Source organism: Helianthus annuus, chromosome 15, assembly GCF_002127325.2.
Source record: "Helianthus annuus cultivar XRQ/B chromosome 15, HanXRQr2.0-SUNRISE, whole genome shotgun sequence".
Taxonomy (NCBI): Eukaryota; Viridiplantae; Streptophyta; class Magnoliopsida; order Asterales; family Asteraceae; genus Helianthus; species Helianthus annuus.
The window spans coordinates 27,761,990-27,779,050 of NC_035447.2; the positions used below are offsets into that span (position 1 = coordinate 27,761,990).

Consider the following 17,061-nt stretch of genomic DNA (forward strand, 5'->3'; position numbering starts at 1 on the left):
TCAAAGGATGCATAAAATATGAGTCGGAACCAAGTGATTCTCTCTTGTTTATTTGTTTCTTTTATTACTTTAATTTCTTTCTTTATTTTTACTTGTTAAAAAACTTTTCTCAAAATTTGGGTCGATTAGACGTTGACGATAATTCAGTATTAAAAGTCTTGTGTCCTTGGATGACCTCGGTATCTTACCATCACTATACTACGCCAACGATGGGTGCACTTGCCCTAGCGTGTTGTAGAGAGTGATAGTATTATGTCGTGTTTTATAAATTTAAGAGTAAATTACAAGTTTTGTCCTTTATGTTTGTCCCAAATTTCAGGCGCTGTCATTTGCCTTTAAAATTGACGGGTTCTGTCCTTAATGTTTCAAATCCTGCATGTTATGTCCTTTAGGGCAAACCCAGTTAGATTTTTTGGTTAAATCTGGTCATGTGCCTTGCACATGAGGGCATTTTTGTCATTTCATCTCATCAAGGACTATTGTGTAAAAGAACTTATGTTTAGGAACTATTGTGTAGGTATAAAAAAGACATTTAAATAGATATATATATATATATAATACTAATAAAAAAAGTCCCTTTAATGCCACATGGCATTCTCTCATGCTAAAGGATTTTATCAAAATGCCATGTGTCAATTTATCATCTATCTCTTATACTAAAGCAAAATAACTTTGCCACCTCACTTGATGAGGTGGCATGAGATGGCATGGCTCTTATTCAAGATAATTCAGAAAATATGCGGGATTTCAATTCGCTTGCTCCTCCTTCTCTTTGAAACCGCGGCTTTATATATTGGGAAATCATAAATTTCTCTCAATTTCTCTTCTCAATCAAATCCCTATTTCCTAAATTACGAAATCCTTTCCTTTCACATTTTGTTTTCAAATCAAAAACCCTAGATAATGCACGATCTCCTTTAACAATTGAGTTTCAAGATTCATGAATATCTGCATCTTCGATCACTATTAGAAGCAACCATCCCTTTAATAGTTTTTGCTTTTCTGTCTAAAAAACCCTAGATATCGTCATCTTCTATCGCGATTGGAAGCAACCAGGTAACTTTTTTCTTGATTATTGATCTTCTAAATGTAACTTTCTTTGATGATTCATGTATAATGTATATTAATCTTGATTTATTACCATCCCTATGTTCATATTTTAGGGTTCTTAAAAATCAACATTCAAGAATTGTTCAAGCTTTTTAATGGTTTTCAGTGTATTTTTCCTAAAATCTAACATCGCGTTTCAGATTTTTCAGTGCATAATTTTATTTTGCAACCCCCTACCTTCTAATTCATTTGTGTTATAGGTTAGGTAATTGGTCCTGGAAATGTTGTGGTGGCAATTTGAGATCGGGAGTTAATATGTACCGACTGATATAAAAGTATGATGATGAAACTTAAGGTGGTGAAGTTTGACCCTTTCTTTTCACACCTTAATCAGCAAACAAGAAAAGTTCTGCAACAAAAGGTAACATTTTTTTTCTTTTGTGCTAATTTTGGTGTTTCCTTTGTGGGTTTTGTTCTGTATGCTTTAAAGATTAAATCTTTAAATGGTTATTTTGGTTTTTATATGTGTTATTGATGTGTGTAAAATGCAACATATAAATCACATCAATTAAGGCATAAAACTAACCCTTTTTAAGTACTAATGTTGGAAAAAGAGTGTTTTTGTCTTCCTTTTGTATTTTCAGGATGAAATGAGCTCAAATTAACAAAAGAAGCAAAAAGGCAACTAATTCTAGCATAAATACAAGAAAAGGAATAAAAGTAGACTGCCCGAACCCTCAACGGCATCCTCCAAAGCAAAGAAGAGAAATCAGAAGCCTGAACACGCCCCGTGCTCAGCCAGCACGGGGCCGTGCCCAAGAAGCAGCAGAAAAGACAAACTTGTAGAAGCTTCTATTGCCCACCACGGGGCCGTGTCCAGTGAGCACGGGGACGTGGTGAAAGTACAGCAGGCGCATTAATTGTAATTGCGAATTACAATTAATGAGGAAAGAGAGTGTCAGACGGGCACAGGGGCGTGTCCAGCGGACACGGGGCCGTGCCCAGCCTTCTGTTCAGCCTATAAATAGGAGTGCTTGGTTTCATTCCATCTCATCCCTTGGCACACCACCTCTCTCACACTTCATCCACCACCCACCACCACCATAACACCATCATCCACCACCATCATCCATTGTCCATCGTAGAGTGTGTGAGTCGTCTCGGGATCCAAGATTGATAGTAAGAGTTCTTGACAATCAAGGCCATGTTTGTCTAAGTCTCTTACATCACTTGGTGAAGACAAGTGTTTAGTATAATACTTTTTATTTTTAATCTTTTGCACTTTTTATTTGGTTTTGTATTAATGACTTTAATAACTAGTTGCTTATGTTGAAGGTGATCTTTCCTTATCGTTTGTCTGTGGTGTCTTGGCATTATTTTACTGTCTATATAAAATAAAAGATTTTCACCATTCATATCTCCACGGTCTATATGGAGGTATGTTGGCTACCTGGTCGGGGGTTAAGGGTACGGTTTGGTAAGGGTCTTGCCCTTGTTCAGCGTTTAGAGGTCCTGCTTGGGACCTGGGTCAAATTTAGTAGGATCTCCTTCAATGCCCATAGGTATTGGATGGCGGGGATCCAAACTCTTTGACCCCCTCATAAGTTAACTACTATTAATACTATAACCCGGCTATTTAGGACTGTATCCCTGCTGACTCAGACTACTTAGCCGAGGGTAACGTCACCGCCAAAAGCGGGGCCTACCATAATTTGCATTAATAACTTAATTCATTATCTTCCAATAATCCAACCCTTTAGGATTGTATCCTTGCTGACTCAAACTACTGGGTTGAGGGTAACGTCGCCTTCAAAAGAGGGGCCTACTACAATAACTAAGATAATCTCTTAAACAAGTGCAAAAGTGCGAAAATAATCAAAGGTTATACTAATACACGAGTCGGATCCAAGTGATTCATCTTGTCTATCTGTTTTTATTTTTATTTTATTTTTCAGCATTTAGTTAGTTTTTATTTTCTTAGCTTAAAAACATTTTTCTCACTTTTTGATTTGATTAGACGTTGAGGATAAACCGGTATTAAAAGCTCTTGTGTCCTTGGACGACCTCGGTATCTTACCAACACTATACTACGTCCACGATGGGTGCACTTGCCCATATGTGTGTTTAGTGTTAGTGAATATCGTGTTTTATAAATTTAAAACTTGGCTAAAGGTATAAAAAGGGCTTAATTATATATCTAAATTATATACACACTACACACGCATCAGTTATATAATGTAATTTGCTAGAACCCTAAAGTAGTTTTAAAGTTACTATTTGAAATCCTGATCCTATTTTAATATTCTTATCTGTTGAAAATTGAAATATGCCATGTAAATCTTTGTGTATAGTATGTGCAATTTAAATGCCTGGTTTGTTAAATTTGATCAAACATGAATCCTTTTGAGGAATTGAACAAATCAAAATGATTCTATTGCAAAAATGTTGTTGTAAATTCTCCAAGATCATTCATTTTTGTGTACTTTTTTGAGTTTTTTTCACTTATTTTGAAAACACACTGAATCGTAATTCGAATGTGTGATGTTTAATTGGATGGAATTATTCGATTCAATCTTCAATTTGATTTTGATTCTTGAAATTTTCTAAATATTCGCAATTCTTGTCAAATTTTTTAAATATTCCCAATTCTTTAATTTGGGTTTGAATATTGAAAAATTTTAAATCTTCTTGGTTACTGTTGTGAAAACAAAGAACGACTACCTGTGACCGAGTATTTGCCCAATAACACCCTTGCAAAACATCTTTTCATTGTAAGCAGTTCTTTGTTTTTTTTAACTAAAGGAACAAGTATAAAGGAACAAGCAAAACATCTACATATCCATAATTTGTTCACAGTCACTCGCTCTTGCAAAGCGTAATGTTTTTTATTGTTTAAAAGATTAATGTAGTTCTTGTGATTCAGAGAAATCACAACCAATGAAATGGGCAATGAGGTTTCAAGTGGTGTTACATTTAGTCGAAGCTCTTGAATTTTGAACAAATAAAGGGGGTGCTTTTTGTCACGATCTCAATGCCTATAGAATTTTGTTTGATGAGGTCAAACCTTTAACTTTTGTATTTCTATATTTCACATAATTTAAAAACCGATATTCACACATTAGATTCTTGCAGGAAGGTAATCCTTGACTTTCGTGCTTTGGCTTGATGAAGAATAACCTGGATGGAAAAAGTTATAGCACGAATCTTGCTTTCACTCCTCCCGTGTATCTGTATCTGAGGACAGGTACATTATTATTTTACAATATTGTTCTTAATTATTTTCAGGGGAATATGAGCATTTTGACTTTTGTGGTCAAAAGGATTGATTTTGATTTTAAGGTGAAGTGAGTTATTTTTAACTTTAATTTTGGGATTTCATATAATTTATTGTTTTAATGCCAAAGCACAAATTCCATGTTTACTTTTTCCAATTTTTTTGGAGAATCAGTGTGTTCTGGTTTTGGTACAATTAGTATTTTTTATTATAGAAAGATGCATTTTAACATTTAAAATCAAAATCACTGATTTTCTACTTTAGATATGACGTGAGTAATTTTTTTTGTCATTTGCTTTTCAGAAATTTGTTTCCATCCTATAGGAAGAGTAATGTCTGAAAGCATGATATATAGCCTTGGGAGTCTTTTGGTTGACCTTCTTAGCGGGAAGCACATTCCGCCAAGCCATATAAGAATACGCCTCCACTCTCCCCATCACCAATGATAGTAAAAATAAGGTAAGAGTCACCAATGTTCTTCTTAACCTGCACTTCCATGTATTTGGTGGTGCTGTATGGTGGTGCCCAGTGAAGTAGAGAGAATATAGAGTTTAGAGAAAGGACACAGAGAGAAAGATATTATGGGTCAAATAAGTTGTTGGGTAGGGATATGGCTGAAGTTGTGGGGCTCTTGTGCTGATCTATTAGATACGCATAAGTAATCTTTTAAGTTTAAACTTCCCATAGAATCACATCTTAACTTTTTTTTTTCATTTTTATTAGTAAATATTGGTTTTTATAGTTACAATCCGTTGTATGCATTAAAGATAGACTTTGGGTGACCTATAATCTGTATTACCCGTTCGACATTAATTCCATTTTTAGCCGAGTTTAGAGCCAGGGGTGGTGGTTGAGGAACTTTTCCAGGGGTGGTGGTTGACGAACTTTTCAGCATTTATTAGCTAAAGATTACTGGATTTTTATGCGTGGGACACAATTTAGTTATTTATTTGTTGGTTAATTCATTTAGTTATCTTATATGTGTTTGTTAGGTTTTCTTCGTCCTTTGATGATCAGTTATGATGTTTGTTGCTATGCGTGTGTAAGTTCTGCTGGTTGGCTGCCGGGCACGTTATGATTACGTCTTTTCCAAGCTTATGTAGGCTGCTGGTATTTTTCTTCTGTCACTTCAGTTTCATCACTTTATTATGCTGACTTGAAAAGGTTTTTGATGTTCATCTTCTTTTCATTGTTGGTAGGATATAGAAAGTTTTCACTTTCTATATGCCATGTGTGTTTTACTTTGACTTTTATGTACAGACGTGACTTTAGAGTTGGGGTCTCACTGGAATAAAGTTAGCCTAAATCAAGATGGGCTGTTGTGAACCAAGCTGTTTTCCGATAACAAGTGCACAGTAATTCTGGTCTGATGGCACAATTGTTTCAGGTAAAGAGCAGTTAATCTTAGCTTTGAGTTAAATTTCGGCAGTGAGGACCTTGAACATTGATGTGAATAACATATTTGAATTGATTGCTATAGATTTTTATTGTTATTTCAACATTGTTTTTACCTATTTAGTGAGAGATCTATGCTCTTTTTCTTGGCAGCCGGTCCCAGCTTTTAGAGACCCTTCCTCTTCCAAGTGTAAGCACAAGTTTTGCTCCAATCGTGAATTGCTGCTATACAACAATGCTAATTTTGTATAACTAATTTATTAATATGTATTTTACTGAATGTGATGCAGATCAAATGAACATGTCCTACTTCTCCTTCTCAACCCTTAAACATTCATTATTGGTGGCTTTCCTTCAAATGCATGTTCGCGTTGTCGATCTTTTAAGTGCTAGATGGGATATATGATGGTAATATCTTAGCCATCACTGCCAGAAGCCATTATTGTTGCATCCCTATATTTGGTTTAGGGGCTTTCGTTTTTGTAGGTCATTTCTTTTTGGGGAACAGGACGATTGAGGCAATCACCACCATCGGATCCGAGATTAAGCAGGTAATCTCTTTTCATTCTTCGGTTATCGCAGCGAGCAAAATCGGAAGCGGATCATTTAGTGAAATATTTATAGGTCTAGCCTTTTTACACTCAATTCTTAGGCTAGAATTGAGATTTTAATGTATTACTCTATTTGTACCAGTTCTGAGCCATATAATTAATGATTTGCAACTACTCATGTGAACTCAAATGATTGTTGCTAGAAAATGATAATGTATAGTCTTAAATATGATGCTTGGTGGGCGTCTCTACTTTGGTCCTTGATGTTTTCTATAGTTGCAAGTATTTTAGCAGCATCATATTATTTTCTAATTTTTGAGGAAATATTTTTGGCAAGTATTTTAGCAGCTTCACGTTATTTTCTAATTTTTGAGGTTCACTTAACTGTCATGTTTATAGGAGAATAGGCAAACTATGCACCCACGGTAACTTTAAGAGGCCAAGCTATATAATTATCACCTACCTCTTTATTTTTAATTCAGTGGCAGCGACACAATGACATCGTATGGATCAGTTTCGTCTACTGGCTTTTTAGCTAAGCAACTGATTGATCTTAGCCACAATCAGCTACAGGAGATACTTATATTAGATTTGACGTGGTGGCATTATATGTAATTCTTTGGTTTTAGTTGTTTTTTTGACTTTTTAAAGTCAACAATCGTTCTTAGTTGCACATAACTAGGTTTTTAAGGTAGGGTTGAAAAAGGATAGTAGTAGTTGACCCTCCACATCTTGATTTATAGACTAAGAATATCAAATCACCTATGTACTTGATTCTGAGTGAGAGTATAACTCCACCGAAGTGTGGATTTCCATATGTTATATATAATCGGTTTTGAGATACAATTCTACACTATCTGTTTGGCAGGTCGTTGGAGTTGTATAATCTGGTAATCTAATATTTGAAGTTTGTTTCTTTTTGTAATTTATGTTTTTTATAGTTTCCATTGCCTATTGGTTTGAGGCACGTACTTTTCTGCCCATTTTATTACATGTATATAGCATGCTTTCTACTTCCCCGAATAAGATAAACATGAAAGGTCTTATGTTTTTCGTAATTGTATAAATCATTTTATATAACCCAAGTTATATCGAAAGTGATAACTATTCTAACCAGGACGAGCATAGTTGGGTAATTATCTTTCTACAATTTAAACATAAAAATCATGTTCTTTTATGAACTTTTTACTATTAATTTTTTTGCATTCATGTGATTTCCTATTCTTCTTCACGCATCACATTATAACCATAATAGTCTTGCCTTTCAGCCCAGCAAACGTCAGAGGGAAGTTGATTCTATTTATATGCAAAGAAAGCTTCAAATTACACTGAATGGTAACTTTTTTATATGATGATTTAATCGCAACCGGTTTTTTAATTATGTATGAATAGTTGTTTCAGGTGCAGTGGATGGATAATGAAGGAAAGACTCATCTGATATTGGCTTCTATGAATTCACACTTAATTGATGTTGCAACAACTTTGATAGAATTGGGTGTGAATACAAATACCTATTGTCCAGGTAGGGCATGTTGTCCTTTAGAGTCATATACTTGAGGTTGTGAATGAGATATGAGATAGTTATTGGATTTTAGTTGGTGATGTTTCATGGAAGTAAGACTACAGGTACTAAAATTATTATCATATGCTATGTATGTAATATGTAACTTCTTATATGAAAATATAATTATCATCATTTTGTTTTATTCAAATTTACAAGTATTAGTTATGTTATGTGTTACTATTAACCTTTTATGGAATTAATTACTATTACTGTTTAAACTATGTGTTAATATTAGCTAGAAATTAATATTTGGTAAATATCTATGCACTTAATAAATTATAGGATCATATCACTTTTATGTGTTTGCTTATTAGAAAAATGCTTTATATTAAATTTATAATATTAATTTCATTTGTTATATTATTTTCCTTTTTTTTACGTATCACAAATACCGTTTCACCGCCATTGATTCCTTCTAATCTTGAGATGTACTTCATTTTATTATGTGCAGTGATGTTCGGGAAACCCAGGCAACATCTTATTTGTGGGTGAAATGCAGGTCCAAACTGCAAGGCATGGAGCGGGATCGTTGGAAAAAATCAGTTTATAATATGTGTTGGGTCTAGGTGTGGTTATTATGTTTAGAACAGTGGGTGGTTATTTTTTTGTAAAGTTCGGATCACAACAACTTGCTAGGCCTGTGTATAATTTTTGGTGTTGAAATAAAACTTGCCTTTGAAAAAAGAATATGTGTAGTGATATGATGATGATTAATGATGGAGAAAACAAAATAACTTAATCTTTTCTTTGGTTTCACTTTTGATTTAATTGACATTTCATGGGAGCACACAACACGAAAGACTTGCTTCAAGAATTACACGCGTTATGAGTTGTTTTAGAATTATGTTTGTAGTAGTAATGAGGGTGGGTTCAATGTTTTAAATAACCGGTTCAAACTGGCCGGCTGTACCGATTGAACCGTCCAGTACTACGGTAGAACTGGTTAAACTGTCTGGTACAGCCGGCTGAACCGTCCGATACACCCGGTTAGACCGTTTTTGAGCCAAATCCGGGACGGTATAAAAACCAGCTTTTAAAACATTGGGTGGGTTACTAGAATTATGTTTCTTGACTATAAGACTTCGGGGCTGTTTGGTAGCATCTGAATGACATTAAGAGGCTACCTCTTAATGAAATCATTTAAGAGTTTAAACAAAGATAATGTAGAAGAATGTGACATGTGATGGTTTACCATTCAGATGTTACCTCTTATCCAGTCAGATATAAGGTTACCTCTTATTCATTCAGACATAAGGGCCACAAATGATTTCATTAAGAGACAGCCCCTTCCTGGTCATGTAGAGGCATGTTTGCTTTGTTTTGCTTAACCTTTTCTTAAAGGCGGGTGATTTTTATTGAAGCCGGCCATACTAGCAAGTTGCTAGAAGGCAATAAACTGAAGAGCGAATCCAGATGAAGAGTGGTTGGGAAAGAATTGAGGTTCCTTGTGACCCAAGTTCGATTCCCACCCTCCTCATTATTTTCTACGGCATCCAGGTGAAGAGCGAATACGAGTGGCGCCAGTTCGACTTGGATGGGAGGCGAGGGTTTATCGATTATCCATTGTCGGGCATTCGGGTGGGTGGAGGACGGGTTTCCGCGCATCTGTGGAGAGCCAAGGGGCTGGCGACGGTCGAGTAGTCGACCTTGGCCACAACGCCCGATGTCACGGTAGTTGGCACGTCGTTCCTTTCCGTTCAAAAAAGGCAATAAACTAAATCATACACTGTTTAGAGGGCTAATAAAATTCAAATTAGTACAGGTTGTTTTTTATTTTATTATCAAAAGTTATTTCGCGAGTTTAATCTGAAACTGGCCTGACCATTTAGACTAAAACCCAAATAAGCAAATTTTGTGTTAAGTTCGTGTGGTACAGAAATTCAAACGCTACTGCCAATTTATGGTTTAAAATTTGCTCATCGAATCTTGAATATGTATATTTAAATATGTCCTTAATTATGAACTAAAATTTAATGTAAAAAGATAATAGTCTCATTATCATTAAAAACAAATATAATAACTAATTTTTTCCTTAATTCCTTAATTATCGATTAAATGTTTCAACACTAATTCGAATTCAAATTCCATAGTTAATCATTTCCTTATCACAAAATTTGATTTAAAATACATAAAGATTAAATTAATATAATAGTTATATCTTTTTTAACTTATCAAATAATTTTGTTTTTTTAATCAAATTGTATACAGTAGGAAATCATTTTCGAGTTTAATTTAAATATAATTTCAATAACTAATAATACGTTTAAACCAATTTTGATTTAATAAGCATAATAATCTCATTAACATTAAAATTAATCAAATTGTATATAGTAGGAAATCATTTTCAAGTTTAATTTAAATTTAAATTTAAATTTAAATTTAAATTTAGTAACTAATAATAAGTTTAAACCGATAATAACTTTAAACCGATTTTGATTTAATTAGCATAATCATCTCATTAACATTAAAAGCAAATTCAGATAGAAAGATTCCTTTCGCGTTTCAATGGAGGCAGTTTTCAATAGCTTTATGTTTTGCCATGACGATCAACAAAAGCCAGGGGCAGTCGGTTTCAAAAGTTGGTTTGTACTTGAGACAACCAGTCTTCACACATAGTCAGTTGTACGTAGCTTTATCAATGGTTAAAACACGAGATGGAGTTTATGAACTAATACTTGACAACAATGACAAACCTACAAATAAAACAACTAATGTTGTATATAAAGAGATCTTCAATGAGTTGTGAAATTTTATGGTATTCAAGTATTTCAATTATTTGATGTACTCTCCATCATTTACGTTAATATTTGAAAGTATGCATAATTAAATTATTTATGTCAACAATGTTAAAGTTTAAATTATTTTGTGTAGCCACCCGTGTATTACACGGGTACTTAGACTAGTACTATATAAACCATAATAAATAATACTAATAACTAAATATCAACCATAATAAATAATAATAATAACTAAATTAATATAAAGACCATTCTCCACCTTAATAAATAATTTTTTTATGCATCATCTCACTCAAAAGAAATTGATATACCATGATACTTAAGTTACTAAATTATACTATATGATATATAGATAAAAATATAAGAATTACTTTATCTCTTGAATATACCGATTTTACATATTAAAGATCAAGATTATCTTCACCTCTATGGCATACGATAAAGGGTCATTACATTTTTTTTAATATGCATGTATTTAATATGAATATCCTTTAAAATCAAAAGCCTTTCAATCGTAGGTTTATTATTATCTATAAAAACTATTATTATTTTTTTATTATTAATATCCCCGATTTAATTATTTATGCATTATTATATTTACTTTATGTGCTAACATAACACCTCATTAAGATTAATCATATATATAGATTAACCACATATATTTCTAAAACCAGATCATTCAAAATATTAATTACCGATGAAGATGATAAAAGAACAAATCTACTAATAAAAAAAGTCCCCTTAGTGTCACATGTCACTCTAATTTAACTTTTAGTAAACATCAAATCTTATTTAACTTTTAATATAAGATTCCATTTATTGTCACGGGTCACTCTCTCCTTCAACTTTACAGTTTATACTTTCATTTTATTTAAAAATATTTTTTTAATCCTTATCCTTACTAATATAATAAATTTAATTTAAATATGTTAATAACCATATTAGGATGCACTATTTAATTAATTTTATAGATAAGTACAATGTATTTTATTAAATATTATCATAAAATAAAAAATTACAATAATTAGATCTTTTTTATTAAACCATCCTTATATTAATACTAATCGAAAACACGCAATAATTATATTATACTATTATTACATTTTTTAACTATGTGATCAGGATTATATAATATAAACAAAACAAAAGTCTGCATTCTCTCTCTCTCTCTCTCTCTCTCTCTCACTCTGCCTTCTTTCTTACAAATTCATCATCAATTTAGCAGAAGACCGAGACGATTCTCGAAGACAGACTCGCTTCATCCAAACGCGATCGCCACCACCACAAATCCAAGAGGAAATCTGAAGACCTACCCGAATTCAATATCTCATATGAATCTGATCACGGAAGCAGAGGCAGCGGTAGCGGTGAAGTGGTGACGGTGAGGGTGAACGACGGAATCCGGAGACGGCGGTCGGTGTAGTTCTGGTGTGGCGGAGGTACTAGTGGTGAGGTTTTGTTCCGATTTTAGGGAGGTTGCGCGGCGGAGTTGTGGTTGTAGGTGGCGGGTATGCAGGTGACCGGAGCGAGGGGAGGTTGCAGGTCGACACCACCACAACCCTTCATCGTCTATAACCACCATCACCACCACCCTCTATCCTCTACAATCAAGCATCATCTCTAAATCAACTCAAAAACCTTAAAATCCACAAAATCAAAAACCCCCAAAATCCCCAAAAACACAAACACACCTCCGGTCTTTCGCGGTACCGGGATTTTCTTTTTCCGGCGCCCTAAAACTACGATTAGCCCCACTATGTGAATCCAAACTGCTAGAAATTAGAAACATATAAGGAATTAGATGTATGTAAGAAGATGATTTTGTCAGTTTGTTCAAGAAGCTTTTCGATGAACTGTAGTCCGGCCGGTAGATGTGAACGATGGTGGTCTCCGGTGGTTAAAAGTAGCGGCTGGTAGTTTTCTAGGGTTCTGATCCCGGTGGTGGTTTCTGGTGGGTGATAGCGGTTAGAGGTGGTGGAGTGTTTCTGGTGGGCGATGGCGATTAGAGGTGGTGGTGGATGTTATCCGGTGAAGGGTGACAATGAGGGTGGTGGTGGGTGTTTGATTCAGTTCTATATGTGTGGGGTGATAGAGTTTAGAGAGAGAGAGAGAGATAAGTTGCAGAGAGAAAGAGTTGGGGAGGATTCTGATTAATGATTTCATATATACAAATAATAGTAATAATAATAGTATATTTAATATCAACTAGGAATAACACCCGCGCGCGTTGCGGTGCGGGTACATCGTAAACATCGAATGGATTAGTTCAAACATCATGTGATGCGTTAACCATATGAAAACTTGCATTTAGACGTATCATAGAAAACGTAATGGGTATAACGGAAAAGTTGTCACGTATAATCAAAAGAGATTAATTAGAATTTTTGGAAAAAGGGGAAAAAAGCCACAATTTGACTCCACTCGGTTTGAAACAAAATTAACGAAACATTCATAAAATAAACATGGAAACATATTATATTTGACCTCACTCATTTCCCAAAGTAGTTTACGTTGAAATATACACCAACTCGAATTTATACCGAAACGTACATAGAAGTGAGCACATAAATAATGGTTTTTTAAACAAAAACATATTATATTTGATCTAACTCGTTTCCAGGAAAAGTTTACGTCAAATAGAGAAAATCGAATTCATACCGAAACTTAAATAAAAAATGCACTTAAAAATAGTTTATTTTAAGTAAAGAAGGTTAAAAACGTTTGTAAAATCGTGCCAAGTAGCCCCAATGCCGCACCACCAACAACAGAAGAGCTCGTAAAACAAAATAAATAAAAAAGAAAAAATAACGCTGACCAAAAAACAGACGTAAAATCGTTGAATCACGCACCCGTTGCGACGTGTTAATGCGAAGAAATTAGACCGAACGTAAAACGTAGAAATAAGAAACTAAGTCGATTTAGGACCCGCGCATTGGAACGAACTTGTAAAAAGGCGCCTGGCATGTCAAATGGGAAAACATACAAAAAAAACGTTGAACCACATATACACGTTGCGGTGTGACGAAACATTCATAAAATAAACACGGAAACATATTATATTTGACCTCACTAATCTCCCAAAAAAGTTTACGTTGAAACATACACCAACTCGAATTTATACTGAAACGTACATAGAAGTGAGCACGTAAAGAATGGTTTTTTAAACAAAAACATATTATATTTGATCTAACTCGTTTCTAGAAAAAGTTTACGTCAAATAGAGCAAATCGAATTCATACCGAAACATAAATAAAAATATGCACGTAAAAATAGTTTATTTTAAGTAAAGAAGGTATAGGGGTAAAACAAAAACAAATAATTTTTAGTAAAAAATTTAATAGGTTAAAAACGTTTGTAAAATCGTGCCAAGTAGCCCCAATGCCACACCACCAACAACAGGAGAGCTCGTAAAACAAAATAAATAAAAAAGAAAAAATAACGCTGACCGAAAAACAGACGTAAAATCGTTAAATCACGCACCCGTTGCGACGTGTTAATGCAAATAAATTAGACCGAAACGTAAAACGTAGAAATAAGAAACTAAGTCGATTTAGGACCCGCGCATTGGAACGAACTTGTAAAAAGGCGACTGGCATGTCAAACGGGAAAACATAAAAAAAAACGTTGAACCACATACCTGCGCATTGGAACGAACTTATATGGGACCAAAGTTGAAAATAAAAAATGTTTGGGTTAAATTGTAAAACATGAAAAACTTTAGGTTAAAAGTAAAAAATTAATAAGGTTAAAATGAAAAGATAAAAACTTTTATGAAAAATGAAAAACCAAAACTTTTTTGAAAGGCTCCCTATGCATATAGTACAACAACCTAAAGCAACAAAATGTTGCTTATTTATAATTTATAATATTAAATATATAGGTAAAAAGACAAAAATACTCTTGGATGACCAGTTTTAACAAAAAAAAAAAAAAATTATCTGGGTTTGCCCTAGAGGACATAACATGCAGGATTTTGAAACATTAAGGACAGAACCCGTCAATTTTAATGGTAAAGGACAGCGCCTGAAATTTGGGAAAACATAAAGGACAAAACTTGTAATTTACTCTAAATTTAAAGTTTGATAAAAGAGTGAAAAGTATTTAAAAATATAATAAAAAAGTCATACACACTCGCATCACATCATAATACGACCATGTCCGGGCGTTCCGACTCATTTAATTGCAAATGGCCATGACATAAAGCGTGAGGTGTAGGCATACACCTGACAAACACAAATAATATGTAAATGTGGTGTCTATTAATCATGTACCGAAATTTGATTCTGGTCCCCAACTGTATTGACAAACATATAAAACCGGTAATAAGATATATAGTTTATCCCAAAGTAATTTAAAAATGAAATACCAAATGATCTCAAATGCATTTTGAAAAGATTTTCAAAAGAGTTGGTTATTAGTATATACCAGTAAAAACTAACGAATTTTCAAAAGATTAAGCGCAGTTTAAAGCAAATTCGGAATAGGCTGGCGTGGGTTTGGCTTTAGAACTTGGAATTTGCAACTCTTTTACAAGAGACCTATTATAGTCTAGTCTCAACTCTCAAGTGGCTTTTATTTAGATCCTCTTTGTGGATATTTTACACCGAACAACTTGTAATGAATTTTATTTAATATATTCAAGTTTTATGTTTATTACTTTATTTTATTTTATCATCTGCTGCCATATGTAATATTGTTATCAATCGTCACACACAAACCTAAGTCTAGACCCATCGAAAAAGCAGGGTGTAGCAATGGTGGTTCCTAAATTATTTTCACCCTATATAATATTATATGGTTTAATGTTTTGCAATTTTAAATTTTCGTAAATTTTATACTAGTTTTGACATGATTTGCGTAAATTAATTCTAGTTTTGACTTGATTATGACATTTAGTTTTTATTTTTAACAGCTACTGAAATATCGAACCATGTTCACATAAAAAAAAACCTATAGGTTGACCGTTTGACGATGACAACAAATATCGAAAAGTCAAACATTCAAAAACGCGCAAAGCCGCAAACAGTAAACAATATATTAATGAAAAGCGTGGATTCTGTCTCTATCACCATTTTTTTATAATTTATTTTTTTTATAATTTAATATTAATTTATAAGACAAAAGATCAAATACAAATAAAATTAACGTACAAAAAGTACGAACTGAATGTTTTACTAAAAAAAGCGATGGAATTTTCGTGATTATTAGTAATTATCAAATTACTCTACAAATGATCCTGTAGAGTAATTTTGATCTTTTTAGAGTAATTTTGTAAAATGTTCTTATAGAGTAATTTTGATCTTGTAGGGTAATTATCATCCAAAATTACTCTACAAGTGTATCAAAATTACTCTGCATCAAAATTACTTTACAAATAAATTAGAATTACTCTACAAGTTTATCAAACAACATACAATTCAAAATTACTCTACAAATGATCATTTTAACAGTTTATATGGTTTTCTAGTTTCAGCTACAACTGTGTAATTTTTTTTTTTTCAAATACATCATTTTTAGTGAAAAACTAGAAAAATAAACAAAAGTTAAAAGATATAAATAGGATATAAATATATTGATGTGAGAAATTAAACCAATGTAACCGGGTCTGGGTACAAACTAATTGATCGCAATGATATTTTTAAATGCATGTAGGGTGAAAAAAATACATGGAAAAATAAATTAAATGACGACATAAATATACTTAATTAGACTTTGTGAAATCAAAAAAGGTAGGTTTGCCGTTTGCATAAACGAGATAATTCATTGATATACTTTTCTAAAATAATGATCTTGAATTATTGACAATGATCTAATATCTTCCTTAGGGTGAGCGGGGCACCAGCGGGGAGTGGCAGCGGTGACCCAATTCCCTCAGCGGGAACACCGCCGTCATCCCTGCGGTGACCCAATTCGGGGAGGGTGGTCGGGGAGAGTTCACCGAAGAAGGGGAGTCCCCTCTCTTACGCACACCCTAAGGGTTGTTGTTGGTCGGGGGAGTTCACCGAAGAAGTATTTTTAAATAACAAACAAATTAAAAGATTCTTCTATTTTGTAGATATTATATTCATTGTAAATAAGCAAACCTAAAAAAGATGATGTATAACTAGAACTAAAAGTGTTTCGTCTTTATTTGAAGAAATTTGAAGAAATATTTAAAATTCTTTACTTTCAGTTAATGATACTTTTTCGAGATCTTATGGCTAGTTATGTTCTCTTAATGATCTTGAATACTTTTTAACATTATTAATTCTTTTGGTCAACCCTTTACTCACGATCATTCTTACCCTAAAGCATTTTATATAAATTTAAACATAAAATAAGCAATATAATCACGAAAAAAAACATGAATACATGTTTAATGAGTTTCATAGCCATATGTATGGTTATAGAAAATATAGAATTCCGCATACATATTTTATTTATGCTCTTTTACTTGTTTTGAGATAATTTAGAAAGAAATTATTGGATCAAAACAAATTAGTAAAGTTA

The 17,061-nt window shown here is 33.2% G+C and overlaps 2 long non-coding RNA genes across 4 annotated transcripts; both read left to right on the forward strand.

The window, feature by feature from the left end:
* Positions 1-802: 802 nt before the first annotated feature.
* LOC118487177 lies at positions 803-4,294 on the forward strand. Of its 2 annotated transcripts, none has more exons than XR_004880644.1 (3): positions 803-1,056; positions 1,164-1,471; positions 4,183-4,294. It is a non-coding gene; the product is annotated as an uncharacterized LOC118487177 (long non-coding RNA). The 2 variants fall into 2 exon arrangements; XR_004880643.1 differs by having other exon boundaries at positions 1,311-1,471.
* Positions 4,295-7,303: 3,009 nt separating this feature from the next.
* LOC110909477 lies at positions 7,304-8,518 on the forward strand. 2 transcript variants are annotated; one of them, XR_002575392.1, is made up of 4 exons: positions 7,304-7,402; positions 7,539-7,605; positions 7,663-7,792; positions 8,286-8,518. It is a non-coding gene; the product is annotated as an uncharacterized LOC110909477 (long non-coding RNA). The 2 variants fall into 2 exon arrangements; XR_002575393.1 differs by lacking the exons at positions 7,304-7,402; positions 7,539-7,605; positions 7,663-7,792 and adding an exon at positions 7,801-7,896.
* The last annotated feature ends 8,543 nt before the right edge of the window (positions 8,519-17,061 follow it).